Source organism: Oncorhynchus nerka, unplaced genomic scaffold (assembly GCF_034236695.1).
Source record: "Oncorhynchus nerka isolate Pitt River unplaced genomic scaffold, Oner_Uvic_2.0 unplaced_scaffold_911, whole genome shotgun sequence".
Lineage (NCBI taxonomy): Eukaryota > Metazoa > Chordata > Actinopteri > Salmoniformes > Salmonidae > Oncorhynchus > Oncorhynchus nerka.
Window position 1 is genome coordinate 24,479 of NW_027040394.1, and position 14,027 is coordinate 38,505.

Genomic DNA, 14,027 nt, shown 5'->3' on the forward strand with positions numbered 1-14,027 from the left:
ACTAGAGGATAAAGGTTAGGGGTTATAGGTTAGAGGACAGGGGTTAAGGACTAGAGGATAAAGGTTAGGGGTTAAAGGTTAGGTTATGGGTTAGAGGACAGGGGTTAAGGACTAGAGGATAAAGGTTAGGGGTTATAGGTTAGAGGACAGGGGTTAAGGACTAGAGGATAAAGGTTAGGGGTTATAGGTTAGAGGAGGACAGGGTTAAGGACTAGAGGATAAAGGTTAGGGTTATAGGTAGGGGTTAGGACTAGAGGATAAAGGTTATAGGTTAGAGGACAGGGGTTAAGGACTAGAGGATAAAGGTTAGGGGTTATAGGTTAGAGGACAGGGGTTAAGGACTAGAGGATAAAGGTTAGGGGTTATAGGTTAGAGGACAGGGGTTAAGGACTAGAGGATAAAGGTTAGGGGTTATAGGTTAGAGGACAGGGGTTAAGGACTAGAGGATAAAGGTTAGGGGTTATAGGTTAGAGGACAGGGTTAAGGACTAGAGGATAAAGGTTAGGGGTTATAGGTTAGAGGACAGGGGTTAAGGACTTAGAGGATAAAGGTTAGGGGTTATAGGTTAGAGGACAGGGGTTAAGGACTAGAGGATAAAGGTTAGGGGTTATAGGTTAGAGGACAGGGGTTAAGGACTAGAGGATAAAGGTTAGGGGTTATAGGTTAGAGGACAGGGGTTAGGGGTTAGGAGAGGACTAGAGAGGATAAAGGTTAGGGTTATAGGTTATAGGTTAGAGGACAGGGGTTAAGGACTAGAGGATAAAGGTTAGGGGTTATAGGTTAGAGGACAGGGGTTAAGGACTAGAGGATAAAGGTTAGGGGTTATAGGTTATAGGTTAGAGGACAGGGGTTAAGGACTAGAGGATAAAGGTTAGGGGTTATAGGTTATAGGTTAGAGGACAGGGGTTAAGGACTAGAGGATAAAGGTTAGGGGTTATAGGTTATGGGTTAGAGGACAGGGGTTAAGGACTAGAGGATAAAGGTTAGGGGTTACAGGTTAGAAGACAGGGGTTAAGGACTAGAGGATAAAGGTTAGGGGTTACAGGTTAGAAGACAGGGGTTAAGGACTAGAGGATAAAGGTTAGGGGTTATAGGTTAGAGGTCATGGGTTAAGGACTAGAGGATAAAGTTTAGGGGTTATAGGTTAGAGGACAGGGGTTAAGGACTAGAGGATAAAGGTTGGGGGTTATAGGTTATAGGTTGGAGGACAGGGGTTAAGGACTAGAGGATAAAGGTTAGGGGTTATAGGTTAGAGGACAGGGGTTAAGGACTAGAGGATAACGTTTAGGGGTTATAGGTTAGAGGACAGGGGTTAAGGACTAGAGGATAAAGGTTAGAGGTTATAGGTTAGATGACAGGGGTTAAGGACTAGAGGATAAAGGTTAGGGGTTATAGGTTAGAGGACAAGGGTTAAGGACTAGAGGATAACGTTTAGGGGTTATAGGTTAGAGGACAGGGGTTAAGGACTAGAGGATAAAGGTTAGGGGTTATAGGTTAGAGGACAGGGGTTAAGGACTAGAGGATAAATGTTAGGGGTTATAGGTTATGGGTTAGAGGACAGGGGTTAAGGACTAGAGGGTAAAGGTTAGGGGTTATAGGTTAGAGGACAGGGGTTAAGGACTAGAGGATAAAGGTTAGGGGTTATAGGTTATAGGTTAGAGGACAGGGGTTAAGGACTAGAGGATAAAGGTTAGGGGTTATAGGTTAGAGGACAGGGGTTAAGGACTAGAGGATAAAGGTTAGGGGTTATAGGTTATAGGTTAGAGGACAGGGGTTAAGGACTAGAGGATAAAGGTTAGGGGTTATAGGTTATAGGTTAGAGGTCAGGGGTTAAGGACTAGAGGATAAAGGTTAGGGGTTATAGGTTAGAAGACAGGGGTTAAGGACTAGAGGATAAAGGTTAGGGGTTATAGGTTATGGGTTAGACAGTTCCAACATGTTCATGAGGCTCTAGACCTGCTGTAACATAACACCTCTTTATACATCCTCTATACCTCCTGCTCAGGGTAAATAGATACTCTATACCTCCTGCTCAGGGTAAATAGATCCTCTATACCTCCTGCTCAGGGTAAATAGATCCTCTATACCTCCTGCTCAGGGTAAATAGATCAACCTTCCAGTTACTAGTCCAACGCTCTAACCACTAGGCTACCCTGCTGCCCTTGTAACATAACGCTCTAACCACTAGGCTACCCTGCCGCCCTGTAACATAGCACCTCTTTATAAACCCTCTCTATACCTCCTGCTCAGGGTAAATAGATCAACCTTCCAGTTACTAGTCCAACGCTCTAACCACTAGGCTACCCTGCCGCCTCTACACTCTAACCACTAGGCTACCCTGCCACCTCTACACTCTAACCACTAGGCTACCCTGCCGCCTCTACACTCTAACCACTAGGCTACCCTGCCACCCCTGTAACATAACACCTCTTTATAAACCCTCTCTATCTCTCCTGCTCAGGGTAAATAGATCACTGGATGCTGAGTGGCCTTTAGACGCCACTGGATGTATTTCTGTCCACATCTTCAACAGGAAGGGGCCATCATTACACCACTTAGAGAGACAGTAGCCCAGACATGGACCGGGTTCCAAATGGCACCCTATTCCCTATGTAGTGCACTACTTTAGACCACAACCATATGGAACCCTAATCCCTATATAGTGCACTACTTTAGACCAGAGCCATATGGAACCCTAATCCCTATATAGTGCACTACTTTAGACCAGAGCCCTATGGCGCCTTATTCCCTACATAGTGCATTACTTTTGACCAGGGCCCTTTAAAGTAGTGCACTATATAGGGCATAGGGTGCCATTTGGATCCACCTGTTTAATACCAAAATGGCAAAAGTACAACAAATAAAATGGTGGAGCAATGACCTGCCGCCTCTACACTCTAACCACTAGGCTACCCTGCCGCCTCTACACTCTAACCACTAGGCTACCCTGCCGCCTCTACACTCTAACCACTAGGCTACCCTGCCGCCTCTACACTCTAACCACTAGGCTACCCTGCCGCCTCTACACTCTAACCACTAGGCTACCCTGCCGCCTCTACACTCTAACCACTAGGCTACCCTGCCGCCTCTACACTCTAACCACTAGTCTACCTGCCACCTCTACACTCTAACCACTAGGCTATCCTAGACATCAGTTACTGACCTGAACACAAGTGGACTAGTACTCTGAGGGGCTGATAGACTAGTACTCTGAGAGGCTGATAGACTAGTACTCTGAGAGGCTGATAGACTAGTACTCTGAGAGGCTGATAGACTAGTACTCTGAGAGGCTGATAGACTAGTACTCTGAGAGGCTGATAGACTAGTACTCTGAGAGGCTGATAGACTAGTACTCTGAGGGGCTGATAGACTAGCACTCTGAGGGGCTGATAGACTAGTACTCTGAGAGGCTGATAGACTAGCACTCTGAGAGGCTGATAGACTAGTACTCTGAGGGGCTGATAGACTAGTACTCTGAGAGGCTGATAGACTAGCACTCTGAGAGGCTGATAGACTAGTACTCTGAGAGGCTGATAGACTAGTACTCTGAGAGGCTGATAGACTAGTACTCTGAGAGGCTGATAGACTAGTACTCTGAGAGGCTGATAGACTAGTACTCTGAGAGGCTGATAGACTAGTACTCTGAGAGGCTGATAGACTAGCACTCTGAGAGGCTGATAGACTAGTACTCTGAGAGGCTGATAGACTAGCACTCTGAGAGGCTGATAGACTAGTACTCTGAGAGGCTGATAGACTAACACTCTGAGAGGCTGATAGACTAACACTCTGAGGGGCTGATAGACTAGTACTCTGAGAGGCTGATAGACTAGTACTCTGAGAGGCTGATAGACTAGTACTCTGAGAGGCTGATAGACTAGTACTCTGAGAGGCTGATAGACTAACACTCTGAGAGGCTGATAGACTAACACTCTGAGGGGCTGATAGACTAGTACTCTGAGAGGCTGATAGACTAGTACTCTGAGAGGCTGATAGACTAGTACTCTGAGAGGCTGATAGACTAGTACTCTGAGAGGCTGATAGACTAGTACTCTGAGGGGCTTAGTACTCTGAGAGGCTGATAGACTAGTACTCTGAGAGGCTGATAGACTAGTACTCTGAGAGGCTGATAGACTAGTACTCTGAGAGCCTGACAGACTAGCAGTCTGAGAGCCTGACAGACTAGCAGTCTGAGAGGCTGATAAACCTGGCATTTGGTCTCCGTGCTCTCTGCTCCACATCTGAATACCTGCTCAACCTCTCACATGCTCTCCCTCTCTCCTCTCTCTCTCCTCTCTCTCCCTCCTCTCTCTCTCTCTCTCCCTCATCTCTCTCTCTCCCTCTCTCTCCCTCCTCTTTCTCTCTCCCTCCTTTCTCTCTCTCCCTCCTGTCTCTCTCTCCCGCGCTCTCCTTTCTCTCTTTCTCCATCTCTCCTCTCCCTCCTCTCTCTCTGTCCCTCTCTCCTATCTCTCCCTCCTTCTCTCTCTCTCCTCTCTCTCTCCTCCCCTCTCTCTCCCCTCTCTCTCCCTCCTCTCTTCCTCTCTCTCTCTCTTCTTCCTCCTGTCTCTCTCTCTCTCCCTCTCTCCTTTCTCTCTTTCTCCCTCTTTCTCCCTCTCTCCTTCTCTCTGTCTCCCTAATCTTCTAACCTCACTTTCCCTTCATCCTGTTTGAGGTCTTCCCACCTAAAGCTCAACTCTTCTAGTCAACCAGCACTTGAGAGAGAGAGAGAGAGACAGAGAGAGAGACAGAGAGAGAGAGAGACAGAGAGAGAGACAGAGAGAGAGACAGAGAGAGAGACAGAGAGAGAGACAGAGAGAGAGAGAGAGAGACAGAGAGAGAGAGACAGAGAGAGAGACAGAGAGAGAGAGAGAGAGAGAGACAGAGAGAGAGACAGAGAGACAGAGAGACAGAGAGAGAGAGAGACAGAGAGAGAGAGAGACAGACAGAGAGAGAGACAGAGAGAGAGACAGAGAGACAGAGAGATGAATTGTCGAAGCAGGCCACCAGTCAGTAAGCATCAACGTGCACGTTGCCATACTTGGTGGACTTTAAATTCTTCCTCCCTAATCCCATTAGGAGAACCAAAAGCATCCTGAGACCTCTGCAACCCAATTAACTTTTAAATCACACTGTTTGTGGCTATCTTTGAAAGATAAAGACCTTGTAAATAGGATGCTGCCTCCATACAGGATATAAACTGAATGTCTCAAAACAGTACCATGTCTACTCCTAATACACACCTCCATAGGCCTGGGGTAATACACACCTCCATAGGCCTGGGGTAATACACACCTCCATAGGCCTGGGGTAATACACACCTCCATAGGCCTGGGGTAATACACACCTCCATAGGCCTGGGGTAATACACACCTCCATAGGCCTGGGGTAATACACACCTCCATAGGCCTGGGGTAATACACCTCCATAGGCCTGGGGTAATACACACCTCCATAGGCCTGGGGTAATACACACCTCCATAGGCCTGGGGTAATACACACCTCCATAGGCCTGGGGTAATACACACCTCCATAGGCCTGGGGTAATACACACCTCCATAGGCCTGGGGTAATACACACCTCCATAGGCCACCGGGGTAACAGCCGGGTAACAGCCGGGGTAACAGCTGGGGTAACAGCCGTGGTAACAGCCGGGGTAACAGCCGGGGTAACAGCTGGGATAACAGCCTGGGTAACAGCCTGGGTAACAGCCGGGGTAACAGCCGGGGTAACAGCCGGGGTAACAGCCTGGGGTAACAGCCTGGGGTAACAGCCTGGGGTAACAGCCTGGGTAACAGCCTGGGTAACAGCCTGGGTAACAGCTGGGGTAACAGCCTGGGGTAACAGCTGGGGTAACAGCTGGGGTAACAGCTGGGGTAACAGCCTGGGGTAACAGCCGGGGTAACAGCCGGGGTAACAGCCTGGGGTAACAGCCTGGGGTAACAGCCTGGGTAACAGCCTGGGTAACAGCCTGGGTAACAGCTGGGGTAACAGCCTGGGGTAACAGCTGGGGTAACAGCTGGGGTAACAGCTGGGGTAACAGCCTGGGGTAACAGCTGGGGTAACAGCTGGGGTAACAGCCTGGGGTAACAGCTGGGGTAACAGCTGGGGTAACAGCCTGGGGTAACAGCTGGGGTAACAGCCTGGGGTAACAGCCTGGGTAACAGCCTGGGTAACAGCCTGGGTAACAGCTGGGGTAACAGCCTGGGGTAACAGCCGGGGGTAACAGCTGGGGTAACAGCTGGGGTAACAGCCTGGGTAACAGCTGGGTTAAAGAGCACCAATAAGGTTATATCAAACAGCAGATTTAAAGTGTTAATAGCAGCTGAAAAGTGCTTCTCTTCAACAAAAAAGATTCATGAGACATTCATAGACAATGTCTTTGACATGTTTATTATAATAAACAAGACTTCATAGAATGTACTCTATTTGAAACAGGAACACAGTATTTACAAACCAATCCAGTATGCAAACTCCTGCAATGGTATGCATTAAAACAAACACTGCTCTGGGCCTTGGTAATGGAAAGGGAACAGGCATTTGGTATATTATGGAGGGAGGGATGATGGATGGAGGGAGGGATGATGGAGGGAGGGATGATGGATGGAGGGATGATGGAGGGAGGGATGATGGATGGATGATGGATGGAGGGATGATGGATGGATGGATGATGGATGGAGGGATGATGGAGGGAGGGATGATGGATGGATGGATGATGGAGGGAGGGATGATGGAGGGATGATGGATGGAGGGATGATGGATGGAGGGATGATGGAGGGAGGGATGATGGAGGGAGGGATGATGGATGGAGGGATGATGGATGGAGGGATGATGGATGGAGGGATGATGGATGGAGGGATGATGGAGGGAGGGATGATGGAGGGAGGGATGATGGATGGAGGGATGATGGAGGGAGGGATGATGGAGGGAGGGATGATGGATGGAGGGATGATGGAGGGAGGGATGATGGAGGGAGGGATGATGGATGGATGGAGGGAGGGAGGGATGATGGATGGATGATGGATGGAGGGATGATGGATGGAGGGATGATGGATGGAGGGATGATGGATGGAGGGATGATGGAGGGAGGGATGATGGAGGGAGGGATGATGGATGGAGGGATGATGGAGGGAGGGATGATGATGGATGGAGGGAGGGATGCATGATGGATGGAGGGATGATGGAGGGATGGATGATGGATGGAGGGATGATGGAGGGAGGGATGATGATGGATGGAGGGAGGGATGCATGATGGATGGAGGGATGATGGATGGAGGGATGATGGAGGGATGATGGAGGGAGGGATGATGGATGGAGGGATGATGGAGGGAGGGATGATGGATGGAGGGAGGGATGATGGATGGAGGGATGATGGAGGGAGGGATGATGGAGGGAGGGATGATGATGGATGGAGGGAGGGATGCATGATGGATATAAACGAACATGAAACCGACGTTGAAATATATATGTGAAATTCCAATAGCAACCGTGTTTAACCAGTAGATGTATTCTGTTTCACATCGTGGACACACATTTCCTCTCCCTATAGCCTAGACCCTACTAATGGACATTCTCTGTGTAGGATAATACTTAGACCTGCCTGTGTGATCGTGTGGAGCCCAACACGCTCTGCCTCCCTTTCTAGACCTAACATCTCGTACTTCTAAAAATATATCTAGTGCAATTTCTCATGAAGATGCTGAATACATTCAGAAAGGCTCTACGAGGCCGAGTAACTCCTTACATGGATGTGTCCCATAGGAATGCATCCCAAATGGCACCCTATTCCCTATTATAGTGCACTACTTTAGACCAGAGCCCTATTCCCTATATAGTGCACTACTATAGACCAGAGCCCTATTCCCTATATAGTGGTACTACTTTAGACCAGAGCCCTATTCCCTATTATAGTGCACTAGTTTAGACCAGAGCCCTATTCCCTATATAGTGCACTACTTTAGACCAGAGTCATATGTAAGTCGCTCTGGATAAGAGCCTGCTAAATGACTTAAATGTAAATGTAAATGTATATGCCCTATATAGTGCACTACTTTAGACCAGAGTCATATGCCCTATATAGTGCACTACTTTAGACCAGAGTCATATGCCCTATATAGTGCACTACTTTAGACCAGAGTCATATTCCCTATATAGTGCACTACTTTAGACCAGAGCCCTATGGAACCCATTCCCTATATAGTGCACTACTTTAGACCAGAGCCCCATATATAGTGCACTACTTTAGACCAGAGCCATATGGAACCCTATTCCCTATATAGTGCACTACTTTAGACCAGAGCCCTATTCCCTATATAGTGCTACTTTGGACAAGAGTCATATGCCCTATATAGTGCACTACTTTTTGACAAGAGTCATATGCCCTATATAGTGCACTACTTTTAGACCAGAGCCCTATATAGTGCACTACTTTAGACCAGAGCCCTATATATAGTGCACTACTTTAGACCAGAGCCATATTCCCTATATAGTGCACTACTTTTAGACCAGAGCCCTATATATAGTGCACTACTTTAGACCAGAGCCCTATTCCCTATAGTGCACTACTTTAGACCAGAGTCATATGCCCTATATAGTGCACTACTTTAGACAAGAGTCATATGCCCTATATAGTACTACTTTAGACCAGAGCCCATATATAGTGCACTACTTTAGACCAGGGCCCTATAGGGCTCTGTTTAATGGTAAAGGGCAGTTTGGTGGGGCCACCTGCACGGTTCGAGCAAGGATGTATTTTTGTTGCCATGAGGCAGAGAGCAAATTCCCTGCTATTCTACACATGTTGCCATGGCGCTGTGAGGTCACCTAGGCAGAGAGCAAATTCCCTGCCATTCTACACGTTGCCATGGCGCTATGAGGTCACCTAGGCAGAGAGCAAATTCTCCTGCCATTCTGCTACACGTTGCCATGGCGCTATGAGGTCACCTAGGCAGAGAGCAAATTCCTGCCATTCTACACGCCATAGCGCTATGAGGTCAACTAGGCAGAGAGCAAATTCTGCCATTCTACACGCCATTGCCATGGCGAGAGCCATGAGGTCACCTAGGCAGAGAGCAAATTCCCTGCCATTCTACACGTTGCCATGGCGCTATGAGGTCACCTAGGCAGAGAGCAAATTCCCTGCCATTCTACACGCTTGCCATGGCGCTATGAGGTCACCTAGGCAGAGAGCAAATTCCTGCCATTCTGCACGTTGCCATGGCGCTATGAGGTCACCTAGGCAGAGAGCAAATTCCTGCCATTCTGCACGTTGCCATGGCGCTATGAGGTCACCTAGGCAGAGAGCAAATTCCCTGCCATTCTACACGTTGCCATGGCGCTATGAGGTCACCTAGGCAGAGAGCAAATTCTGCCATTCTACACGTTGCCATGGCGCTATGAGGTCACCTAGGCAGAGAGCAAATTCCCTGCCATTCTGCACGCTGCCATGGCGCTATGAGGTCACCTAGGCAGAGAGCAAATTCCCTGCCATTCTACACGTTGCCATGGCGCTATGAGGTCACCTAGGCAGAGAGCAAATTCCCTGCCATTCTACACGTTGCCATGGCGCTATGAGGTCACCTAGGCAGAGAGCAAATTCCCTGCCATTCTACACGTTGCCATGGCGCTATGAGGTCACCTAGGCAGAGAGCAAATTCCTGCCATTCTACACGCTGCCATGGCGCTATGAGGTCACCTAGGCAGAGAGCAAATTCCCTGCCATTCTACACGTTGCCATGGCGCTATGAGGTCACCTAGGCAGAGAGCAAATTCCCTGCCATTCTACACGTTGCCATGGCGCTATGAGGTCACCTAGGCAGAGAGCAAATTCCCCTGCCATTCTACACGTTGCCATGGCGCTATGAGGTCACCTAGGCAGAGAGCAAATTCCTGCCATTCTGCACGCTGCCATGGCGCTATGAGGTCACCTAGGCAGAGAGCAAATTCTGCCATTCTGCACGTTGCCATGGCGCTATGAGGTCACCTAGGCAGAGAGCAAATTCCTGCCATTCTACACGTTGCCATGGCGCTATGAGGTCACCTAGGCAGAGAGCAAATTCCCTGCCATTCTACACGTTGCCATGGCGCTAAGGAGGTCACCTAGGCAGAGAGCAAATTCTGCCATTCTGCACGTTGCCATGGCGCTATGAGGTCACCTAGGGCAGAGAGCAAATTCCCTGCCATTCTACACGCTGCCATGGCGCTATGAGGTCACCTAGGCAGAGAGCAAATTCCTGCCATTCTGCACGTTGCCATGGCGCTATGAGGTCACCTAGGCAGAGAGCAAATTCCTGCCATTCTACACGCTACCATGGCGCTATGAGGTCACCTAGGCAGAGAGCAAATTCCCTGCCATTCTACACGTTGCCATGGCGCTATGAGGTCACCTAGGCAGAGAGCTCCAGTACATTTAGTTAATATTTAATCATTTTTATTTGTTTTTTTTATTTTGAATATTTTGATTTGATTTTTGGTTTTGAATAGCTCAATGGGTATAGACTAAGTCTGGGTAAAATGAACGTGTTTCCTACTTGTGAATATGATGGAAAATCAGTTCTTTCAACATAGCTAGTTAACAATGCTAGCAAGCTAGTTAGCTAGTGTGTTTTGGTTTGAATGCCCCACCATATCTTCTGCTTGTTTTTATGGTCTCCTGACTCCTGAGGAGGACTGCAAGCTGGCAGGGAGCTGGCAGGGAGCTGGCAAGGAGCTGGCAGGGGCAGGGAGCTGGCAGGGAGCTGGCAGAGAGCTGGCAGGGAGCTGGCAGGGAGCTGGCAGGGGCAGGGAGCTGGCAGGGAGCTGGCAGAGAGCTGGCAGGGAGCTGGCAGGGAGCTGGCAGGGAGCTGGCAGGGTGAATTGAATGCTCAGTCTGAGGTCTAAAGTAGAGGACTATATGTGGAATAAAGCCTTGTAGTGACTCTGGTCTAAAGTAGAGGACTATATGTGGAATAAAGCCTTGTAGTGACTCTGGTCTAAAGTAGAGGACTATATGTGGAATAAAGCCTTGTAGTGGCTCTGGTCTAAAGTAGAGGACTATATGTGGAATAAAGCCTTGTAGTGGCTCTGGTCTAAAGTAGAGGACTATATGTGGAATAAAGCCTTGTAGTGACTAAAGTAGAGGACTGGTCTAAAGTAGAGGACTATATGTGGAATAAAGCCTTGTAGTGACTCTGGTCTAAAGTAGAGGACTATATGTGGAATAAAGCCTTGTAGTGACTCTGGTCTAAAGTAGAGGACTATATGTGGAATAAAGCCTTGTAGTGACTCTGGTCTAAAGTAGAGGACTATATGTGAATAACGCCTGCAGTGGCTCTGGTCTAAAGTAGAGGACTATATGTGAATAAAGCCTTGTAGTGGCTCTGGTCTAAAGTAGAGGACTATATGTGGAATAAAGCCTTGTAGTGACTCTGGTCTAAAGTAGAGGACTATATGTGGAATAAAGCCTTGTAGTTACTCTGGTCTAAAGTAGAGGACTATATGTGGAATAAAGCCTTGTAGTGACTCTGGTCTAAAGTAGAGGACTATATGTGGAATAAAGCCTTGTAGTGACTCTGGTCTAAAGTAGAGGAATATATGTGGAATAAAGCCTTGTAGTGACTCTGGTCTAAAGTAGAGGACTATATGTGAATAAAGCCTTGTAGTGACTCTGGTCTAAAGTAGAGGACTATATGTGAATAAAGCCTTGTAGTGACTCTGGTCTAAAGTAGAGGACTATATGTGAATCGGAAGCCATTTGGGATGCAGACGTAACAGTTTTCATCGCCTGACAGCTCTCGCGCTAGTCTCTCTCTCCCTCAACAACAGAGCCGTCTCCGGCATATAACCTGCCTAGTGTCCATCCCGGGCTGTATCTGTCTCCTTAGCTGCGCCCGCTGTTTATCTGTGAAGTATTCCCAGGCTGGCTCAAAACGTCCAGAACTAAGTATCCTATCCACCGATTACGAAGTATCCTAGAATCCCGGCATTACTACAATAGCAAACGAATATGAACCCAGCGATGCATGTGATCATGCCGTTATTGTCACCTCCTTCATCTATCTCGTCCTTGGGCTCCTCTTCACAGATGGAAATGACGCCACGGAGGAGTTCCCGACGCCAGGGTGGATTTGAGCTCGGCGCCGGCCTCCTGCTTGGCCTCCACGGCCCACGGAGCCACCTGCACCTTCATCTCCATCTCCTCCATCATCTGACCCACCTGGGTGATCTCAGCCTGGAGTTCCTTCAGGTCGGCAGTGTCGATGTTGCTGTCCGGCCGTACTCATGTTCTGCACAGACATGGCCCTGGCGCCACCGTGGTGGTGCTGCCGGGTCATGCCCAGCCTGGATGAGGTGTCTGGTGGGCACCTTGAGGGAACTCCTGCCCCATTCCAAACTCCGCTTCATGTCCACTTCCAGTAGCTCCATGCTGCTGGTGAACAGCACCCATAGCCTCTCATACTCAGCCCGGTCGTCCTTGCTGGTGGTCTTGTCTTTGAGCAACTCGGTTAGTTTATTCCGGTTGGCCACCGCCAGCTCCTGGGCTTTCTTCCGGGTCTTTTTGAGTTCCTCGCGCAGGTTCTGAGAGTCCGATGCTGCCCAGCGCGATGACCAGGTGCCTGTAGCACGCTGTGACTTTGTTCAGAGCATCCAGCATGGTTTACACTCATCTGTGCCCCCCATGGTTGTTTTTTAATTCAAATATAAGCCTACCTCTGATCTCCCCCGGCTACATTAAAAATGCATTCAATTAATTTACTTAAAAGCGATGCGCAACAACAACAAAAAAGGATGGTGATCGCGAACCGCCAGACGCACCGTGGTCGTTTGTTGAGCTCAATTCCACTGTCTTTTTTATTTGTTAGTTTGGACAAGAGAACACCATCCATACGAATCCAGTCAAAGCTCTTGTCACAGCGAATTCCTCTCTATCCATGTTCCTGTGTGCGAGCACACAGAGAGCCGAGAGAGAAAGCTTAGATATTAATGGACCAGTAAATGGCTTTACCTTCGCTCTTTGCATTGGAGATTAGATACGACGGCGTCAGAGACCAGCCCCTGCCTGCCTGCAGAAAATAGATAGTGTATCAAAACATTTCTGTTGGTTTGTGGGTAATAATAGTCCAATATATTAGAGACTGTGTAGCGGATCAGCTACAGGTGTTTCCTATTAAAAATCAACTCCACAGTATCCGGACAGAACAACTCCGGCAGCGTCGGCTCGCAAAACCAAAAAAAAAAAATAACGGAAAGTCCATTTAATGCCGTCGCCGTCTTCTTAGATGCACATCTGGATGGTGACGACTGTATAAAAACAAAACGCTGTTAAAGCTCAGCTCACCGTGAGAGACAGACCCGTTCCCGCTGGACGAACCAAATCAAACTGTGACTAGATGGATGGTTGGTTGGTTGTCTATAAGTATCGTGTGGCTGTTTTCTTCTTCGTCTGAACGGGAGCCACTTCAGCACGGTGTTTGTCCACGGTGCTGTTTTAAATACCATAAGCGCCTTGTGTGGTCACATGCAGAACAAGACCGGAGCTTTCAGATGTAGGCATTCTGGAACATTGACAGAGTAGAGAAGCTTCAGAGATCCACTGATTGGTTAGTGAGAAAACATCTCCAGTGGGATACGTATTGTGATTGGTTGGTTATTCTCACACACACACACACACACACAGCCCCCTCCCTCCCTAGACTACTGTACGTGGTGTTAGTGGATGCCTTTATTAAAGTGATGCTCACAGATGAAGAGGACGCTGAGATATTGACTGTTTCACAAATTGTACCCTTTTCGCAATATGGGCGTGGTCTAAGGTAGTGCACCATATAGGAATAGGGTGGCAGAGGGCTCTGGTCTAAAGTAGTGCACTATATAGGAATAGGGTGCCATAGTGCTCTGGTCTAAAGTAGTGCACTATATAGAATAGGGTGCCATAGTGCCTGGTCTAAAGTAGTGCACTCTATATAGGAATAGGGTGCCATAGTGCCTGGTCTAAAGTAGTGCTCTCATAGGAATAGGTGCCATAGTGCTCTAAGTTCAAAGTAGTGCACTCTATAT

The 14,027-nt window shown here is 48.3% G+C and overlaps 1 pseudogene; it reads right to left on the bottom strand.

The window, feature by feature from the left end:
* Positions 1-11,855: 11,855 nt before the first annotated feature.
* On the bottom strand, positions 11,856-12,650 carry LOC135570745 (regulator of G-protein signaling 9-binding protein-like; annotated as a pseudogene).
* Between the last annotated feature and the right edge of the window lie 1,377 nt (positions 12,651-14,027).